The 21,021-nt window shown below is 38.8% G+C and overlaps 1 pseudogene; it reads left to right on the top strand.

Moving 5' to 3' along the window:
* The window catches only part of LOC140737551 (ubiquitin-protein ligase E3A-like), a 32,392-nt pseudogene extending 19,295 nt beyond the window's left edge, over window positions 1-13,097 (top strand).
* The last annotated feature ends 7,924 nt before the right edge of the window (window positions 13,098-21,021 follow it).

Genomic DNA, 21,021 nt, shown 5'->3' with positions numbered 1-21,021 from the left:
TAGGATGTTGCTGGGTCTTCAGGAGTTGAATTACAGGGAAAGATTGAACAGGTTAGGACTTTATTCCTTGGAGCGTAGAAGAATGAGGGGTGATCTGATGGAGGTTTACAAAATTATGAGGGGTATAGACAGAGTAAATGCAAGTAGGCTCTTTCCACTTAGACTAGGAGAGATAATACGAGAGGATATGGCTTTAGGGTGAAAGGGGAAAGGTTTGGGGAACTTCACTCAGAGAGGGGAGTGTGGAACGAGCTGCCATCTGACATGGTAAATGCGGGCTCACTCTTAAGTTTTAAGAATAAATTGGATAGATACATGGATGAGAGGTCTGGAGCGTTATGGACTGGGTGCAGGTCAATGGGACTAGTGGAATAACGTTTCGGCACAGACTAGAAGGGCCAAATGGCCTGTTCTGTGCTGTTGTGTTCTATGGAAGGTGAGGGGGGTAGGTTCAAAAGGGAAGTGAACAGTACTTATTATTTTCAACTCTGTGGTGGATGCCTGGAATGGTGGTAGAAGCAATACATTGGAGGCTGTTAAGAGGCATTGGGATAGGCACAAGGATGTAAGGAAGATGGAGGGATATGGACAAGGTGTAGGTAGGATGGGTTAATGTTTGGGTGTTTTTGATTAGCTTTTTAGCTGGTTTGACACAACATTGTGGGTCAAATGGCCTGTTCCTCTGCTGTACTTTTCTATGTTCTATAAAATTATTTGCCATCAATGATCTCACTGGACAACAAAGATTTTGCTTCCTGAATACCTTTAGGTGTATTTTAGGAATTTTGGGCTACTGATCATGAAAGTCACCGTGAAATTTCCCTATCACACACCATTTTTAATAAACTTATGTTTATTATTTCAATTCCTAATTCAAGTCAATTAAAATGTTGCCTACAGTGTAAGCTGGAAAGTTTCCTATCTTGTCCAGGCATGCTTGGGCGGCGCGGCTGCTGCATGGCAGGACAGGTTTTAGTAATAACAATTGGGTTCAGGACTGTAAGGATGGAATTTGCTATCACCAGGCACAAAGATTTCTATGAAGGATTTTGATTTTTGAGACAGATGCTTCCCAGAATAACTGATGCCAAGATTAAGGAAAGCATTTTTGTTGGTCCACAAATCAAACAGGTAATCAATGACAGGCAATTTGAAGAATTTCTAGTGGGACTGGAGAAAATCACAAGGAAGGCATTCAAGGAAGTTGTTGAAATTTTTTTCAGCATCTACAGAGCACCAAACTACACGCAGCTGGTAGAAAGCATGCTTCAAGCATATAAAACCATGAAATGCAACATGTCACTGAAGATTCATTTTCTGCATTCCCATTTGCATTCTTCCTTGCAAATCTTGGTGCTGTTAGTGACAAGCATGGTGAAAGGTTTCACCAGGACATTGCAGTCATGGAGAAAAAATACCAGGGCAACTGGAATCCATCAGTGCTGGCGAATTGTTGTTAGACTTTTAAGCAAATAGCCTCAGAAACTGAGTACAAATGAAAATCATTAACAAAATAGTTTTAACTTAGTTGAACTATTGCAAAGCATTAGCACCATGATGCAATTAAACACATTATATTCAATAAAAGTTAATTTGTTGTTTCTCCAAATTCTTACATGATACAGGTAGTCTGAAATTATATTTGTGTTCATCTTCAAGCAGTCTATCATAAACAAAAAAAATTCTGAGGAAGCAACACTTTTGGGGAAAAAAAATTTGTTGCCCAGTGTTGTGTAAGTGGTAGAATTAGTCTAACATACTTAAAGACTGTATCTGAAGGATAATCTTTGAAATATTATGCATATTGGTTATTTGAAATCAATTCTTTGCAGATACTATATCGAAACTTCAAAGTAGTTCTGGACTATTGAGGAAATGTAGAAGAAAATATGATAGGTTTAAAGTATCATATAATGACCTATTTGGAGTGCCAGTAACTTGTGATCTAAAAGAAAGCAGTGATGCGATCACAGTCACAAACCAGAATAAAAAGGTTATTACAGTGATCTTAATTAGTAAATTTGTATAATTATGTAAAATGGACACAATGCAGCGATTAAATATTGTTTCAGAAGCATGCGTTAAGATACTGAGAAAATATTCAGTTTCTCTTGGTTGTTTTAAAATTTTTCTATGGTCAGGGAGTGGAGAGAGAATGTGTTGGGCACATTACTTCACAACCTGTTTGAAAGGTATTTGCTGAATGAAAGTAAAATGCTGGAAGACGTAGGGGAATAAGAAACACATTTTCACGGCCTCAGCTTGAATCCATCAGATGTTTTCATTTGAATAATTTGATTTCTGCTCTGTGCATCATGAAGCATAATTCCAAAATAGTGCTTCTGGAGTAAAGTGAATGGATTCTGGAATAAAGTTAAACATGAATAGATGTAGTCTAAAGGATCATGTTTGCTCTATACTATCTATTGCAATGTATCTGAAATAAAACGAAGGCAAAAGTAGCTCCAAAGCCACACAGGATGCTGCAGTTTGTGTTTTGCAGTGTATTTGCTGCTTTTATGAGCAGATTGGCACATGCAATGCGGAAGCAATTGAATTTTTTTTGTATTGTTTGAGGAATGAATTTTGGGCAGAGAACTGAGAGTTGCCTGATGTTCACCTGAATGGAGATTAATCAAAAAGATGGTACCCAGAAATATTCATGCTGTCAGATTACTGTGAAGGAAAGGTTTACAGGGATGTGGGCTAAATGCAGACAAATGGGAGTAGCTCAAGGAGCCACCTTGGCCACACACAAATTGAGGCAAAGGGCTTATTGCTATATAACATTGAGATGCTATTTAAACAAGATAAAATATGGCAAGAATAATTATGTGCTAGGTTATCCTACTTTAAATGTTAGCTGTCTGATAAAAGCTTTTAAATTTTCTTATTTAGGAATTTGTTCAATTATATACAGATTATATTTTGAACCAGTCAGTGGAAAAACAGTTCAGAGCATTCAGTCGAGGTTTCCATGTGGTTACAAATGAGTCTCCCTTAAAATATCTTTTCAGACCAGAAAAAATTGAACAATTAATCTGTGGCAGCAAGGTAAGTATTGTTTAATTTATTCTCAATCTGGATTAATGAATTGTTATAAACTAATAATTGTATGTTTTAGTTTTCCAGTGTTTATATTTGAAAGTAGTGTACAATGTCCTGTGTATGTTACTAAAAAGGGCTTCTTTGGTTTGTTACGAGTAGGAATGCTTCTTTGTCTGTTAAAAGTTTCTCTCGCTGTTGTTTCGCTTTAGAATGGCTGATATGGTAATTGTATTCATTTGTTAATCAATGGGGAATGTTATTGTGTTTTGTGAGGCTGGGAACGGGGGAGGGGTTGCGCGGGCTGGGGGTGTGAGGAGAGTCGGGAGGAGAGACGGACGAGGAAGGTGGACGGGCGCTGGACGGCTCGTAGGACCACCGCGACTGGCACGGGACGGCTCGTAAGACCACCGGGTGGTCCCAGGGGTGACGAGGTGGCTGTCGGATGATTCGTTGATTGAGCTCCTACGATGTGCACTACACTGACTGAACTTTGATAAGTTGGCGCCTTTTGTTTTTTTCTTTCCTTGTGTATATATATATTGTATTGCCTAATATTTCTTTAGTTAATGTTAGTAAATTCTATAAAGTGTATTTCATAACGGTATTTGGTGTGAAGTTGATACGGTGAGCGGCGCGAGGCATAAACTCGATTCTCACAGCACTTGTGTGTACGGGAGGTGGGTTGGGGTGTGGCTGGATCTCCTTTTCCCCTAGACATATACCAGCCTTTTGGGTAAGTGTTACAGTAGTGATATAGTCTGTTGGCTTCAAGACCCTAGAAAAGTTGGTCACTTTGAGAACTAACCTCTTGGAACTGACAGACATTATTAAATATTTGCATCACAGCTTTCAAATGATCCAGCACAACCTTTAGTCAATCAAGGAATGTGAGTCATGGTGCAAAACTCCTAGTTTATTGGGCAGCACTGACACACCCTTCCATGTACTTCTGAAACCTGGACTATCTATAGCAGTTATCTTAAGGCACTGGGAAAATACCATCAATGCTGCTTTCACAAAGTCCTCCAAATTCTTTGCAAGGATAAATGAGCCAACATCCATGTCCAGGACAACATCTCCAGCATTAAAGCTCCAGTTACTCTTGGTGTCATACATTGAGTGAGACAGAATATTAGCTTGCCTGGCACCAGATCTCTGAATAAACCCTTCATTCTGAATTGTGCTCAAAAACTATTCAAGAATATGCTCAAAGCATCCCTGTGCAACATTCCCACTGACTGGGCTTCTCGACTGACTGCTCAAAGTTGAGATGGACTATTTGGGATGGTATTAAGAACCTCAAGGCCATGTCTTGAGCACACGCAAGCCCTGTATGAGTGCCAGAGGAACACATCACTTGAACCTTGACTACTTGCCCCATCTGCAGAAGAATGTGTTGCTATTTTCAAATTGTTAGCCACTTAAGAACCCAAGTCAGACTGGATGCAAGTTGCCCTTGATCTTAGTGATTGGCTAAGGTGGATTTTCTGGATATCTGTGCTTTATCCTCTTAAGAACCTCAGCAGAAAAGATTAATTGGCTTTCTAACTAAATCATAATGATTGCATTTTTTTTGTTTAGTTGGAGACCCAATTCACACTTAAAGGTTAAATGGTAATGTGAAGTTAAGTTAATATGAAATCTAAGCCATTCCAGAATCTATGACATTTTGGAACATTTCAACCAATGCTAGTATCACTTGGACCACATCCACTTATGATGCAGGTAATCAGGTTCAGAAGATTTGTCTGCTTTCAATTACAATATTATTTACTAATGCTAATTTAATTCAAATTCTCTTTCTCTCCAGATTTGTTGATTCCCATAATTTCTTGGATATTTTCTTCCTTCAGTGAGGATGGTCATGATATTTGTTTTAATTCCCCAATATGATTTTTCTTCTTTTAAGAGACCTGTGTTAACTTCAGCTAATCTCCTCTTTTTTTTTTTGCTTATTAACTGAATCGTTTACCATCCACTTGTATTTCTCACTATTCTATCTTCATATTATGCTTTCCCTTTTCTTATCACTTCCTTGGTCCTCTTTTGCTCATTTCTAATATTTCTCCAGTCTTTTGGCTTGCCATTCTTGAACAATGTTGTAAGGGTTGTTTGTATTTAATAAAACAATTAAAGATAAATTTGTCAATAAATGAACCACCTTACCAGCTATGAGTCTGTACTTTAAAGGTGTAAAAAAAAATTATTTGAAATTATATATTAATTTTTAAACATTAACCCTTAAAATTACTTTTATAAGCTTGTAATTTTTTACTTTTGCAATTTTGTTTGCTTGTTTGTGCTTGTGCTTCATATTTGTGTATTTATCGCTTTGGTTTCAGATTGGCTTTAAATTAGTTTATAAAGTAATCACTTATTACTTTCCCTTAAGACTCTTCAATTACCATACTGTAATTTTTTTAAAATCATTGTACAATTGTTCAGCTTTTAACATATTAATCTGGAAATGTTTTTCTTTCATTTCCTATGTATTCTGATTTTGTTATTAACACTGAATTACTCAGTTGATTTACCCAGTCAGCATACAAAATCCTTCCATAATTGTGACATTATCCTTGTTACCTTTGCCTCCAATTTCCTTGTTTTTTATGCCATGTCTTGTATTATCGCTGAACTTTGGGCTCCAAGGAATAATAATCAGCATTATTTTCTGCGCTTGTTACTTAGCGCTACCAAAAGTGAATTATTTAATTAGTTAAAATTAAATCATTTTTCTTTGTTACCTTATCCTTTCCTTTGTTATCAGGGCTGCTACTATTTTCCTATTTTGTTGTTTCTCTTAGACATTCATTGTCCAGGACTGTTTAATTCCCAGCATTAGTCATTTTGCCATTCCTTCATAGCTGTTGAATGGTATCCATTCATTTCTATTTGTTTTATTAATTCACTTGTTACAAATGTTGAATGCATTTAGAGAAATAGCCTTCAATTTCATCTTTGGCCTTGTTGAAAATTGGAGGTACATTTGCATTTATGTATCTCCTGTCTCTTCACTTCAAGCTCTGGTTGTGATTCTCCATTTAGCTACCTTGTACAGTCTACTTGTCTTTTCTTTAACTTTCTAATTTGCCCCTAATTAGAGGTCTGACCCCTCTCCCTTCCTCTCCCAACTATTTCATATTAAAGCCCTTAGTATTACTTGTTAGTCAATTTGCTTCCAACTCTAGTGTCAGCCAGATTTGACTGAAGTATGTCCTCTTTGGAGCATTTTTGGGTGCTTGGCTTCTGTTTCCTGTAATAGGTCCAAATAGTAGTTTTGATGCTACCTATTATTTCCAATTTAGTTGCATTCCAGAATCTGGATTTCCATGCGCTTGAAGAGGCAACTGAATACGATGGAGAATTCACAAAAAAATCTAGGATAGTAAGGTATCTACTTCTATTTTGCCCTCCCCACATAAAATGCGTAAATTGCCATCTACATTGCCCATTAAGAAATTTATCAGGTTAGTATGTTGCAGAAGTGAATTCTTGTTAATGATATAATTACAATCTGTCTTTCAATACATTCCATAATGTATGTGGGCATATATGGGCAATAATATATTTTTAACTTCTATGATTTGTGCATTGATATTTTTCTGTACTACTGGAAAGACAAGGATTTCATACATAGTATATCTGGAGAATACATTATCTTCTGAAATTAACACTTCTGATAAATCAAAATGAGCAAAGATTTGTTTTTCTATTAAATTGTTAAGTAAAATATAATCGTAATTTTAAAGTGTAGACTTGATTAAAAAATATATTGGTGTATTTAAATGTTATCCCTCATTAATCAAGTTCACAATGAGCTCCTAATGTGATCTAAAGTGAGGGACAAGTCACAACAAACGCTGTAAATTGGCATGAAGTATTGGTTAGCACTGAAAATTAATCAATTTCAACCCAATTTCGCTTTTTTTTTTCTTTTTTCTCCTTTCATCATGAACGTTATTCAAGAGATTTTTGGGGAATAACCCACCGTCTTCCAGAGGAACAAAAACGTCAATTCTTGCATTTTACTCCAGGTTCTGATTGGGCCCCTGTAGGTGGCCTTGGCTAATCATAACCAAGAATGGATCAGATTCAGACAGGTCTGTTGTATGAACTTTTTTGCGACTAGTTTGTTTACTTTGTTGAACTGCTCATGGAACAAGCTACACAAATCAGCGAGAAAAGCAAGTGTAATAATCTTCAGGTTGAATGCTGGCATTTGATGGAACATTGGGAGCTTCCCATCTTTCTTCATTTAACCCTGTCAACATTTCTTTATTCCTTTCTTCCTCTTGCTGAAAATGCTTTGTGTGGTAATGAATTCCATTTTTTCTTTAACAATCTTTAAGTAAAGTTTTCTCCCAATATGCAAGTACGTAAAATATCTGAGATCCAAAATACAAATTGTATCCATTTTTTAAAATCTGTGATTTATAGAGGTGGACTGTTCCTTTTCTCAATGTTGTTATGGACAGATACATCTACACCAGACTGGTTAAGAAGAAGTGGTGTAAATCTATTCTTGATGTCATTTGTTCGTTACTTGTTAGAACCCAAAATAGAGCTACTTCTCTAACCATTCCAACTGGGTCATTGGTGATCAATATTGAAATTCTTGAGCCAGACTACATTCTGTGCCCTTGATGTTTTCAGTCCTTCCCACAAATATTACTCAATGTTCAGGAAATTTCCTTGGCCATGTTTGACCCAATATCAAGAATTCGTAGTCTGGAGAAGACTTGGGCTCACAGGAACTGCTCTGTCAAGCCTTGTGGGGTTAGGATGTACATATATAATATACAGGATGAGTCTGGCATGTATTGTATGTTGCCTGTATTGTATGATTCTGTCAATCCACCATCCCATGCTAGACTACTCCATGGTATAGCTTTCCCAGTTTAAATACCAATTCATTGTTTATGATGAGTACAGGGCTGGTAATGAATTTTGCTGTGTTTGAATTCAGTGCCTTCATTAATGCCAGGTTTATTCCTGGTTTTATTCCTTTTTTGCTTTAATGTAGTAGATATGATACAAGTGAGCCATGTTGTTGTGATTTGGATATCATTTTCAGGCCAGAACATTTTAGAATGACAGATTTCCAGAGAGCTTAAGTGAACCAGAAGGGTTCTTGTAATATTTTTGGGAGTTTTGTGATCATGAATACTGAGACTATTTGTAAGTTTTAGTTCCAGATTGCTAACTGAATATAACTTCCACAGCATGCATTTTGGAATTGAACTCTTGTCTCTGGGATACGAGTTGTCCTATCACTGTACAAAATAGAAGTAAGCCACTCATCATGATAAACCTACTTTACTATTCTTGCAGGTCTATTGTGTCAGATGCATCTGCCATGATGACATTGGTGGAAGTGTTCACAGTAAAGTTCTTGTAGAGATGAAATCCCATATTAACACTAGATGTATCCTCATGATGTTGTAGTACTTCATTAGTGGGGAAAAATGCGGTAGGCTCAAATTTGTAAGCGCAAACTTGGTATACATTAAACTCCATAGACCATCAACAGAAGTATACCCTATCATAATCTTTCAGCTCAAGGGCGACATTTGTCACAAATGCTATCTAACTGCCATTCAATCAGTTTCAACCATCAGCGAAGTGTTGAAAGCTGCTGTCAACAATGGCATTAATCAACAATTGCTTACTGACACCTAACATGGCTTTTGTCGAGCCTTTTGCCTCTACTCTACATCACATATGGTCCAAGCAGATGAATTTCAGGGCTGAGTTGTGCGTGATTGCACTTGAAGTTAAGTTGACTTTGGCATCTACTGATTAAGCTGAAATCCATATGCATCAAGCATTTAGGGTCATAGTTTTCAGAGGTCAGTGATCCCATCCCCATGAAGTCAGTTTTTCGGGGCTGTATCCTAGGTTTAGCCAGGACACTGTTTCATTGATGATTTTCCTTCCTTAGTGTTCTTTTCCTGCTTTTCTGCCGGGGCAAATAATAATTTTCCACTACTTTGTTATACCTTAGATTCTCGTTAACTTCTGTTCAATACTGTAGTGTAACAATTGAAATATATTTGCTTGGTTTATATCTTTGCTTTTGATATGCTTTAAAACATTTTTGGAAATTATGCACAATAAAATTGTTAATTTTAAGATCTTAAATTGGCAACTCCCCCATCTGCAGTCTCTTGGCATACAAAGTAGGATAAGGCAATAAAGTGAAGCATAAGTCTGATACAGAGATGCATCGCAGCAAAGCCTAGAGGAATATTGAAGTCCAGGTGGTAAATTTAAAGGGGAAATTTTGAAGGCAAAGGGAGTGTATAGTAAAATATTGTCAGGGAAAAACTCAAGTGTTTCATAAATGCATAAGCAATGAGAGGTTAACAAATTAAAGTGTTAGGGTCTTTTGGAGACCTGAAAGGAAATCATATGAACATAAGAGGCAATTGGAGTACTCCATGTAGCTGCAATTGTCTCTCCAATATTGAAGAAGATCATTGTTGATTTGACCTTGGTTGTGGAAATAGAAGCATAAGTATGGTTCTAAATGCTTGACTTGAACAATAGGGGCTATTAGTGCCATTGTGGTTAAGGAGGAAATGTGTGGTGGATGAATCTCCTAAGCATGGGAAGAAAAATAAAAGGGGCTTAGTATCTTGCAAAGGAGTTGCATTATTAGACCCAGGAAAAAATAGTATTGCCAGGTGGTTGTGAGAGTAAGAAAGTGGAGAAGTGGAAGTTCTGATGACGTTTGTTCCCAGTGCTCTTTGCCCCAAGGGATGGTGTTGCTGGACTCTGTCTGTTGCAACTGGAGAGCAAACTTGCAGGACCATTTTCCTACAAACTTAAAGGACAGTTCTTTGTAGAAGAACTGAGTTCAAGTGGCTGTTCTTGTCAGTTCTGGCGGGAGGATGTTTATGAAATTCTGAGATGTATGTGATTATTGTTCAGTAGTTTATGTTGCTCTCCTTCAGTTCTGTATATTCCTGTTGCCCATTGGTGGGTTGGGGTTCCAGTTCCAGGTATGTGAGGGAGGTGTTGGGATTTGGGATCTGATCTTTGTTTTTCCTGTGTGGGTGATCTGTTGGATTTTGTGTATGTGTGGGGTAGGGGTTGGAGGCTTAGTGCTGTTGGTGCTGTTTTTTTAGCGGAGGAGGGGTTCAGAGTTTGATGTTGTCACTGTATTCTTTTGGAGGTTTTGACATTCTGGTTGCCCTTTTCTGAAAAGATGATTTGTTTTGTGCAAGAGAGAGGTTGAGGCGTTTGTGGTTTGAGTTTTGTTTCTTCCTTTTCATACTGGGAGGGAGGTTGATGTCTTTCCTTTCAATGACTCGCATGGTTTTCAGTATTTCATGCCTGTCTGACTATCAGTTGTAGTGAATGTGCATACTTCGGCAATAAAATGAACCTTTGAAATACTCAGAGGTGCAAATGAGGGCAATCAACATGGATTTGCTAAGAGGTCATAAGAGGCTAATAAGTATTTAGAGGTGACCAAGAAAGCTGATTCTATCAAATGTATTATTGTCAAGTAACTGACAATCTGCATTATCTGGTAGATTGGTCAGAAAGTTGAGTTGTATGTATCTAGTCCTGTTTAGAAATTAGTCGTATTAATCAATGGGATTTTAAAACCTGAAGTGGGTTTGCACAGGGCCAGTTGCTGGGACTATGGTTGTCATGAGATTTATCATGATTTAGTCTTGATTGTAGGGACTGCAATTAAGCAATGTTCTGGTGAAACAAAAATGGACCATTTGTTTGATAGTGATGGAAGAAAGATATGCAGGCTAGAGGAGATATCAACAGACTCTGCTACTTGATACCGAAGTGGCATTTGAAAACTGCAGTGAAGTGTAAGGTAATGTTTTTGGAATAGCACAGAAGGAAAACAGTGTGCTGGGAAAAGCAGTGAAACAGTTTGGAGTGCATGTATGCAGTTTTCTGGCAACAGCAGGAAAATAGATGAGGTGGGTTTTTTTTTTAAAGAAAAGCAGTTGTGTATAATGACAGACAAATTATAAGATTAGGGAGACTAATATGAACCATTCTTTAGAGTACTGTGTAGAGAACTGGGTGCATTGTGTTTACACCAGAGTGAAGAGGAAATCTCTATGGATACTGCTGGAACTGGAAAATACTAATTTTGAGGATGTGTATCATTGTTAATTTCAATATTTAAGAGGAATATGAGGGAACTTCACTCAGGGTGGCAAGAGTGTGGAATGAGCTATCGGCAGAAGTGGTGGATACAGATTTGATAACAACATTTAAGAGAAATTGCTATAAATAAATGGGAGTGGTATAAAGGGCTATTGTTTGGGTACAGGTCAATAGGACTAGGCCAATTAATGGCTCATCAAGGGCTAGATGGGCCAAAGGGCTTGTTTCTATGTTCTGTGACTCTATTTTACAACTAAGAGAAAGTGGCTAGACTGGGTTTACTTTTAGAATAGAGAAGCCTGGGTTGAGATTTGATCATAGTTTATGGAAATATGAAACACTAAAATAGGTTAAGCTTCACTTCTCCAGCAATGTAACCCATCTCCACATCACTCTGCATCACTGTATGTTGTTCCCAACATTGCCTATCGTTGCTTTCTCAGAAATTTTAAGGTAATGGTAGGAATATTATTGGAGGGTATTTCAGATTACTGTGAGCTTGGAGTAAAGGGAGTTGATGCCAGGGATGGCAGTAAATTATAAGCACTTAATAATTCAAAGGGAACTTGGATTGATGTGGATGTATCATAGACTACAGGGCCTCAGATGAAAACTACTGCTATTCTAAATAGCTTCTTTTAAGAATATGGACAAGGTGGGTGAATAATCTCCTTTGCTAGAAATGTCAATAGTCCATGATTTTTCGGTGTTTTTTTTTCTTGTCAGGTTACCAACAACACATATATGCTTCTATGTACTGCTGCTTCCAGACTATTCTACCAAGGACAAGCTGAAAGAAAGGCTTCTTAAGGTGATCACCTAATCAAAAGGTTTTGGCATGCTGTAACTAACTTTCATTAGGCAAGTATGTCAACTCAAACAGAAAAAACAATCACTTGTATAGGCCAACCACTTGTATAGTTCCATTTGATTTCAACTCGTCACGTTCACATTGAAATTTCCATAACAGCCTTCATCCGGTTGCAAGTTGTGCAGTTGCATAAACACTAACAATTTTGCAGCAACAAACTACTGGAGCAACAAAGCTGCTCGAGCTGCATCTGTGACGGGTGATATTGTTTTGTCTCCAAGAAGATTACTTGATTTGACAATGAACTACTGAACTTAAGTATTTGTCTAATGTCCAATTTAAAAATCACTTGGTTTTCAAGAAGTTAGGGTATCTATTTTATCATTGCACATATAAAAATTTGTTTGATGGAAAGAGGCAGTGGTGCAAGTGTACTGAAGAAAACATTTTCTGAGTCTTTGTATCTTTGCTTTTGCCTCTTTTGCATCCAAAAAAAGTAAATAATATGACGAACTTTTGCCCATTTGATGTGACTTAACAGATTGGGGTGCCAGAAGCTATATGAAGAAGTTGATTAGACTAAAAGCATTATTGAAAATGCTTTCTATAAACCAAGCACATGAAATCTTTGTTTCTTGGTTTCTCTTAGTTTCCTCTGATACACTGAGGAAAAGCGACCACTTGTTTGTTTTTTACTATCAGCTGAATAAGATGGGTGCCAAGACACTTTACGAGGAAATGCTTGTAATGCACGTAATGACTCTTGTTTCACAGTGACTACTATAATGTATGCACACTACAATATTAGAATATTGTAACTTCGGTTGTCAATTTTTATTTTCAAATCAAATAAAGATATCTCAAACACAAGGTATTTAAATTTAATGTACAAATAAAATTAACAACCAGATGTAGAATTGTTATGCAGATATATTCTGTAGTGTACTTAAGACTGAGTATTAATCTGTATTGTTGGAATTAAATTGATTAAAATCTGTTCAAGTTCACGTCTTTCCTGTAACATTTCTTCCTTTTCTGGCTCATGTTGTTACATTGTTATGTTTATAGTAATCTTTTCCATGGTAAAAATAAATCTGTCGCTAAACTATTCTTTGTCTTGATTGCAACCTGTTCTGTCCATACAAGCAAAGGTTTGGTCTCCAATAGTACTGTAGACCTTGGTAACTTTAGTGAGTTTGAGTACTTGTTTCATGATCCAGCTGACATCACCATTCCAGTGAAAAGTAAAACTTTTATTCCATTAAGGGCAAATCTATAATATAGCATTGGATAGGAATTAACAATGAATATGTTTAAGTAGCTTTTCACACATAGTCCCAATCTTGATCCTGGCAGAAGACTCTAATTATCAAGAACTTTGCAATCCTAATGAAGTTAATTCTAAAGTGCCTGATATCTACCTTTATCTTGACGTCTGTCTGTATCTTTGCATCTTCATCTTGCTTGGTTATCTTTGCTAATATTTGAGAATTGGGGAAATCTTACAAAAATTGTATCTATCTTGGTTGCTCAATTACAGGGAATGTTCTCCATAATACTGCTTAGGGGTCTTCCCTTTGAAATAATTTTCCTTATTATGCCCATTATTGTTTTCCCAAAATGAGCATGATGCACAGTAAGGGTTGTTTTCTCTTCTAACTTGAGATGGCAGTTGGCAATCCATGAAATGGGACCTTGCCCAAGTTATTGTTTTCCTAGAGTGCAAATCACAGAGCAGACCTGACCTCCTGTGCCTACCACTTTAAAGCAAACAGGAGCCTAACTCTTAACAGTAAGACTGAGTGTTTATTTTATTATTGCGTTTAGAACAATCAATCAATATGAAACTCAATGTGCATGATTTGAACAAAATAAGACCGTAAGATATAGGAGCAGAATTAGGCCATTTGGCTCATTGAGTCTGGTTTGCCATTTTATCATGCCTGACCCAATTTTCCTCTCAGCCCCACTCTCTGCCTTGTTCCCCCCCACCATATCCCTTCATGCCCTGACCAAGCAAGAATCTATCAACCTCTGCCTTAAATATACATAAAGACTTGACCTTCACAGCCATCTGTGGCAAATAATTCCACAGATTCACCACTCTAGCTAAAGAAATTCCTCCTGATCTCTGTTCTAAAAGGACGCCCCTTTATTCTGAGGCTGTGTCCTCTGGTCTTAGATTCTCCCACCATTGGAAACATCCTCTCCACATCCACTCTGTCAAGGCCTTTCACCATTCAATAGGTTTCAATGAGGTCACCCCCATACTTAATTCCAGTGAATACAGGTCCAGAACCATCAAATGCTCTTCATATGACCAGCCATTCAATCCTGGAATAATTTGTATGAACCTTCTTTGAACCTTCTCCAGTTTCAGCACATCCCTTCTAAGATGAGGGGCCCAAAACTGCTCTTAATATCCTGTGAGGCCTCGGTGCTTTGAAGTTTCAACATTGCATCTTTGCTTTTATATTCTAGTCTTCTTGAATGCTAACATTGCATTTGCCTTCCTCACTACAAACTCAACCTGCAAATTAACCTTTAGGAAATCCTACACAAGGACTCCCAAGTCCCTTTGCACCTCAGGCTTTTGTATTTTCTCTCCATTTAGGAAACAGTTATGCCTCTTATTTCTTTTACCAAAATGCAAGACTGTACACTTCCTGACACTGTGTTCCATCTGCAATGTCTTTGCCCATTCTAATCTAAGTACTTCTGTAGCCCTTCTACTTCCTCAATGTTACCTGACCCCCCTATCTGTATATTGACAGCAAACTTTGCAACAAAACCATCAATTCCATCATCCACATCATTGACATATAATGTAAAAAGAATTGGTCCACTGGCAGCTGGCCAGAAAAGGCCCCCTTTACTTCCTACTAATCGGCTTCTGTTTTATCCATTCCTGTAATACCAAGGGCTCATGGCTTGTTAAGCACCCTTGTGTGAGGCACCTTGTCAAAGGTCTTCTGAAAATCCATGTACACAACATCAACAGATTATATTCTTCTGGAATCATTCCAGAATCTAGTGATTCTTGAAATATATTACAAATGCCTCCACAATCTCTTCAGCCGCCTCTTTCAGAACTCTGGGGTGTAAGCCATCTGGTTCATGTGACGTAGCCACCTTCAGATCTTTCAGTTTCTCTCTAGTTATGGTAACTTCATGCCCCCTGACACCTGGAACTTCCACCATACTGCTAGTGTCTTCACAATGAAGACTGATGGAAAATATTTATTCAGTTCATCTGCTATTTCATTCTCTCCCATTACTACTTCTCTGGCATTGTTTTCCAGTGGTCCGATATCCACTCTTGCCTCTTTTACACTTCTTGTATCTGAAGACACTTTTAGTATCCTCTTTAACATGACTGGCTAGTTTATCTTTGTATTTTATCTTCACTTAATGACTTTTTAGTTACCTTCTGTTGGTTTTTATATGCTCTATTATATACCCTCTGTTTGGTTTTTATGTTGGCTTTGACTTGTTAGCTGCGGTAGTGTCATCTTTCCTTTAGAATACTTCTTCCTCTTTTGGATGTGTATATATCTTATGCCTTCTGAATTGCTTCCTGAAAATCTCATGGACTCAATGTATTATAAGAGTATATGAGCTCTCAGTTCCATTGATGTTTGGTGGAACTAGATTATCTACAGATCCTCACAATAACACTACTGTGAACAGTGTGGGAAAAACTATGCTCCAACTACTGTAACACCAAGTAGTGACTAGGAACAAATGTGAAAGATGCTAGAAATCCAAAGCAACACACAAAATGCTAGAGAACTAAGCAAGTCATGTAGCATCTATGAAAATGAATAAACAGGCACCTTTTCAGCCCGACCCTTCAGGACTAGGAAGGAAGGGGGAAGATGCCAGAATTAAAAGGGTGGAGTGAGGGGAAGGAGGATAGCTAGAAGTGATAGGTGAGGCCAGGAGGGTAAGAAAGGTAAAGGGCTGGAGAGGAAGATAGCTGATAGAGGAGAGTGGTCCACAGGGGAAAGGGAGAAGGGGATCCAGACGGAGATGATAGGCAGGTGAAAAAAGGTAAGAGGCCAGAGTGCGGAATAGAAGAAGAGAGGGAGAGATCGATACTCATGCCATGAGGTTGGAGGCTACCCAGATGAAATACAAGGTGTTGCTACTTCACCTTGAGGGTGGCCTCATCTTGGCTCAAAAGGAGGCCACAGACTGGCATGTCAGAATGGGCATTAAAATGTTTGACCAACCCAAAGTTCTGCTTTTGGTGGATAAATCAGAGGTGCTCGCTGAAGCAGTACCCTAACTTACAATGTGTCTCACTAATGTATGGGAAGCTGCATCAGGAGCACCAGATTCATAGGTAACCCCAGAAGATTTGTAGGTGAAGTGTTGCCTCACCCAAAAGGATTGTTTGTGGCTCTGAATGGAAGTGAGGGAGAAGCAAGTGTAGCACTTTGGCTGCGTACAGGGTTAAGTGCTTGGAAGGAGATTAATGGGGAGAAACAGATGGATAAGGGAACTACAGGGAGCAATCCCTGTGGAGAAAAGAGAGAAGGTAAAGATGAGGTTGGTGGTAGGATCCCTCTGGTGATTGGCGAGGGTTGTGGAGGTTGATGTATTGGATGTGGAGGCTCATTAGGTGGTAAGAAAGGACGAGGAACTCTATCACTGTTAAGATGGGGGTAAATGTGGATGTTCGGAAAATTGAGGCGATACGGGTGAGGGCAGTATCAATAGAGATGGAAGGGAAACCCTGTTCTTTGAAGGAGGATATTTCTGATTATCTGGGAAGGAAATTTGCATCCTGGGAACAGACGCAGCAGAGTTGAAGGAACTGAGAAAAGGAATAGCATTTTTATAGGAGACAGTGTGGGAAGAGATAGACAATAGGTGCAGAAGTAGACCATTCGGCCCCTTGAGCCTGCACCGCCATTTTGAGATCATGGCTGATCAACTACCATCAATACCCGGTTCCTGCCTTATCCCCATATCCCTTGATTCCCCTATCCATAAGATACCTATCTAGCTCCTTCTTGAAAGCATCCAGAGAATTGGCCTCCACTACCTTCCGAGGCAGTGCATTCCAGACCCCCACAACTCTCTGGGAGAAGAAGTTCTTCCTTAACTCTGTCCTAAATGACCTACCCCTTATTCTCAAACCATGCCCTCTGGTACTGGACTCTCCCAGCATCTGGAACATATTTCCTGCCTCTATCTTGTCCAATCCCTTAATAATCTTATATGTTTCAATCAGATCCCCTCTCAATCTCCTTAATTCCAGCGTGTACAAGCCCAGTCTCTCTAACCTCTCTGCGTAAGACAGTCCAGACATCCCAGGAATTAACCTCGTGAATCTACGCTGCACTTCCTCTACAGCCAGGATGTCCTTCCTTAACCCTGGAGACCAAAACTGTACACAATACTCCAGGTGTGGTCTCACCAGGGCTCTGTACAAATGCAAGAGGATTTCCTTGTTCTTGTACTCAATTCCCTTTGTAATAAAGGCCAACATTCCATTAGCCTTCTTCACTGCTTGCTGCACTTGCTCATTCACCTTCAGTGACTGATGAACGAGGACTCCTAGATCTCTTTGTATTTCTCCCTTACCTAAGTCTACACCGTTCAGATAATAATCTGCCTTCCTGTTCTTACTCCCAAAGTGGATAACCTCACACTTATTCACATTAAACGTCATCTGCCAAGTATCTGCCCACTCACCCAGCCTGTCCAAGTCACCCTGAATTCTCCTAACATCCTCATCACATGTCATACTGCCACCTAGCTTAGTATCATCAGCAAATTTGCTGATGTTATTTTCAATGCCTTCATCCAAATCGTTGACGTAAATTGTAAACAGCTGTGGTCCCAATACCGAGCCCTGTGGCACCCCACTAGTCACCACCTGCCATTCCGAGAAACACCCATTCACCGCTACCCTTTGCTTTCTATCTGCCAACCAGTTTTCTATCCATGTCAAAGTCTTCCCCCCGATGCCCTGAGCTTTGATTTTACCCACCAATCTCCTATGTGGGACCTTATCAAATGCCTTCTGAAAATCAAGGTACACTACATCCACTGGATCTCCCCCGTCTAACTTCCTGGTTACATCCTCGAAAAACTCCAACAGATTAGTCAAGCATGATTTACCCTTGGTAAATCCATGTTGGCTCGGCCCAATCCTATCACTGCTATCTAGATATGCCACTATTTCATCCTTAATAATGGACTCTAGCATCCTTCCCACCACCGATGTCAGGCTGACAGGTCGATAGTTCTCTGTTTTCTCCCTCCCTCCTTTCTTAAAAAGTGGGATAACATTAGCCATTCTCCAATCCTCAGGAACTGATCCTGAATCTAAGGAACATTGGAAAATGATTACCAATGCATCCGCAATTTCCAGGGCCACCTCCTTTAGTACCCTAGGATGTAGACCATCTGGACCTGGGGATTTGTCAGCCTTCAGTCCCATCAGTCTTCTCATCACCGTTTCCTTCCTAATGTCAATCTGTTTCATTTCCTCTGTTACCCTATGTCCTTGTCCCATCCATACATCTGGGAGATTGCTTGTGTCTTCCTTAGTGAAAACAGATCTAAAGTACTCATTAAATTCTTCTGCCATTTCTCTGTTTCCCATAACAATCAAGATACAGTCAAGATGATCATGGAAATCAGCAGGTTTATAAAAGACATTGGTTGACAGTTTTTCTCTGGAGATGGAGGTATCAGAGATGGATCAAGTGAATTTAAGGGAAGGATGGAAGTTAGAGGGAAAGTTGATGAAATAGACAAACTCAGCATTAGTGCATGAAGCATCATCAATGTAGTGGAGGAAGAGTTGGTAAGTGTTACAGGGGAAAGCTTGGAACATGGTTCTACATAGCCAACAAAGAGGCCCATTGCTACTCTTGAGTCTGGAGAAAGTGGGAGGAGCCAAAGGAAAAACTGAGGGTGAGGACTAGTTCTGCTAGACAGAGGAGGGTGGTGGTAGAGGGGAACTAGCTGGATCTTTTATTTTATTGAAAATAAGCTGAGATCTGGGACTGGATATCCATGGGGGAAAATAGTTAGGGTACTGAAAGTTACTGAGGAGATTGTGAGCATGAGAAGTGCTGTGGATGTAGGTGCGAAGGGACTGAACCAAGGGGGATAGAATGGAATTGGGGTATAAGGACACAAGTTCAGTTAGGTAGGAATAGGCAGAGACAATGGGCCTACCCAAACAGTACAGTGTAGACTAGGAATTCTCAGTTTCAATTTGACTCCGTGTTCAGCTAGAATCAAAACTTGTTCAATAATAGGAATGTGTGTGTTTATATTGGCTAATAAGACTAGTAATCTTTCTTGATCATTGATTCTTGAACTACAGTATATAAATTTGAATTTTATGGTTTACTTGTTCAAGTGATTTAATTCTCATGCTTGGTGCTTATAGCATGTCCAACTGTAAGTGTGAGAGTGAAGCCCATGCTATAAGAAATCTGTATAAAAGTACTTCCACTTTAATAATTATCCTGGTTTCAGTTTCAGTTTGCATCTGTGTTGCCTTGGTTTGTATAACCTTTGCCATTCTGCTTCACCATTTTAAAGATTCACTATTCTTAATTTAAATTATTTGCAATTCTCTACTTCTGCCTTGCTGTGAATAGGATAGGCAATTTTAACTCTGGATTCTAATCACAACTTAGCACTTAAAGTTATCTAACTTGTCAATGAGCCTAAATATTAAGTTTACATTGTTTTATTATTCTGAGGTGATTATTAGCTGGGAAGGCAAAAGTGGAAATTTTAATCTGCTGCACTATTGGATATATTAGTTTTTGCAGTCTTTATAAGGCATCCCATCTCCATTCTGGAGCTGTGGCTGTGCTTTCACCTGTAAGCTAGGCCTTCCTCATTTTCATTAAAAGAATGCTAGCCACAAAAATACAGCTATCTCTTGAGGTTTAGATTTCAACCCTTTAGTTGTTTGTTTTCCTTGATCCCAATGTTAGGACAATATTAGAGGTCACAAACTAATTTTAGAAATCAAGCTGTACAGAAATTTGCAGTGATGAAGTAAAAGCTTGATCATTTTAAACTATTTTAAAATTAATTTACAGAATATGAAATAAAGACTGAAATGTACTGTTGAGATTTAAGGTAATTTGGAATTTCATATTTAGAAATAATTTTGAAAAATTACTTTGAAAGAATGACAATCCATGTGACTTTGGAGCAGAATAAGTTAACCAGTAGTACTGACATAGGAAACCATTTTAAAAACTTAACAGAACCTGTTAGTGCGACACTATTACAGTTCTGGAGTTTAATTCTGGTGCCGTTTTGTAACAAGTTGTGGGGTTGCAGGGATGAAAGATCTGGAAGGGCCAATTCTGCACTGTATCAAAAATAAAATGTATATTGGGTAGTCTAGCAGCTCACAAAGTGCTTTTACAGCTCAGGGCATCAGAGACCAGAATTCAATTCCGACACTCTCTGTAAGGAGTTTGTATGTTCTTGCAATGACCCTGGGGTTCCAGTTTCCTCTCATAGACCAAAGACAAACCAGTTAGTAGGTTCATTGGTCATTGTAAATTGTCCTGCGATTGATGGTTGTCCAATCCAAGACGGGAAATCTGTGCAGGAGAGATTTTAAAGTGGGAGAAGCCTTTGCACTGGGGCATTTCCACTCTCTCGACCTCAGAGATCCAGGCCTAGAGTTACGAATGAAGTGTCACAAACTTCCTTGGTCATGGTAATCATTGATTACATTGTCTTCCTTGGTTGCAGTGGATGACCATGTCAACTGTGAACAGCTGCTTGGAGCCACAGATGAGAGCTTAGTACCTCGTGGGGACCAAAGTTGAGTGAGCTGCTCCAGAATGGACACAAGCCGCTTCACCAGAAGTGCTACCCCTCCCTGGACACCCCATGTACCCGTCCTGTGATTAGGCTAGGGTTAAATAGATGAGTTGCTGGGTGTCATCGTTCATTAGGCCAGAAAGGCCTGCTCCATGCTGCATCTCAAATAAAGTGTTACATAATCGGGC

This window comes from Hemitrygon akajei, chromosome 13 (genome assembly GCF_048418815.1).
Source record: "Hemitrygon akajei chromosome 13, sHemAka1.3, whole genome shotgun sequence".
Taxonomy (NCBI): domain Eukaryota; kingdom Metazoa; phylum Chordata; class Chondrichthyes; order Myliobatiformes; family Dasyatidae; genus Hemitrygon; species Hemitrygon akajei.
The sequence above is the reverse complement of the archived record's forward strand: the minus strand, read 5'-3'. Positions and strand labels throughout refer to the sequence as shown.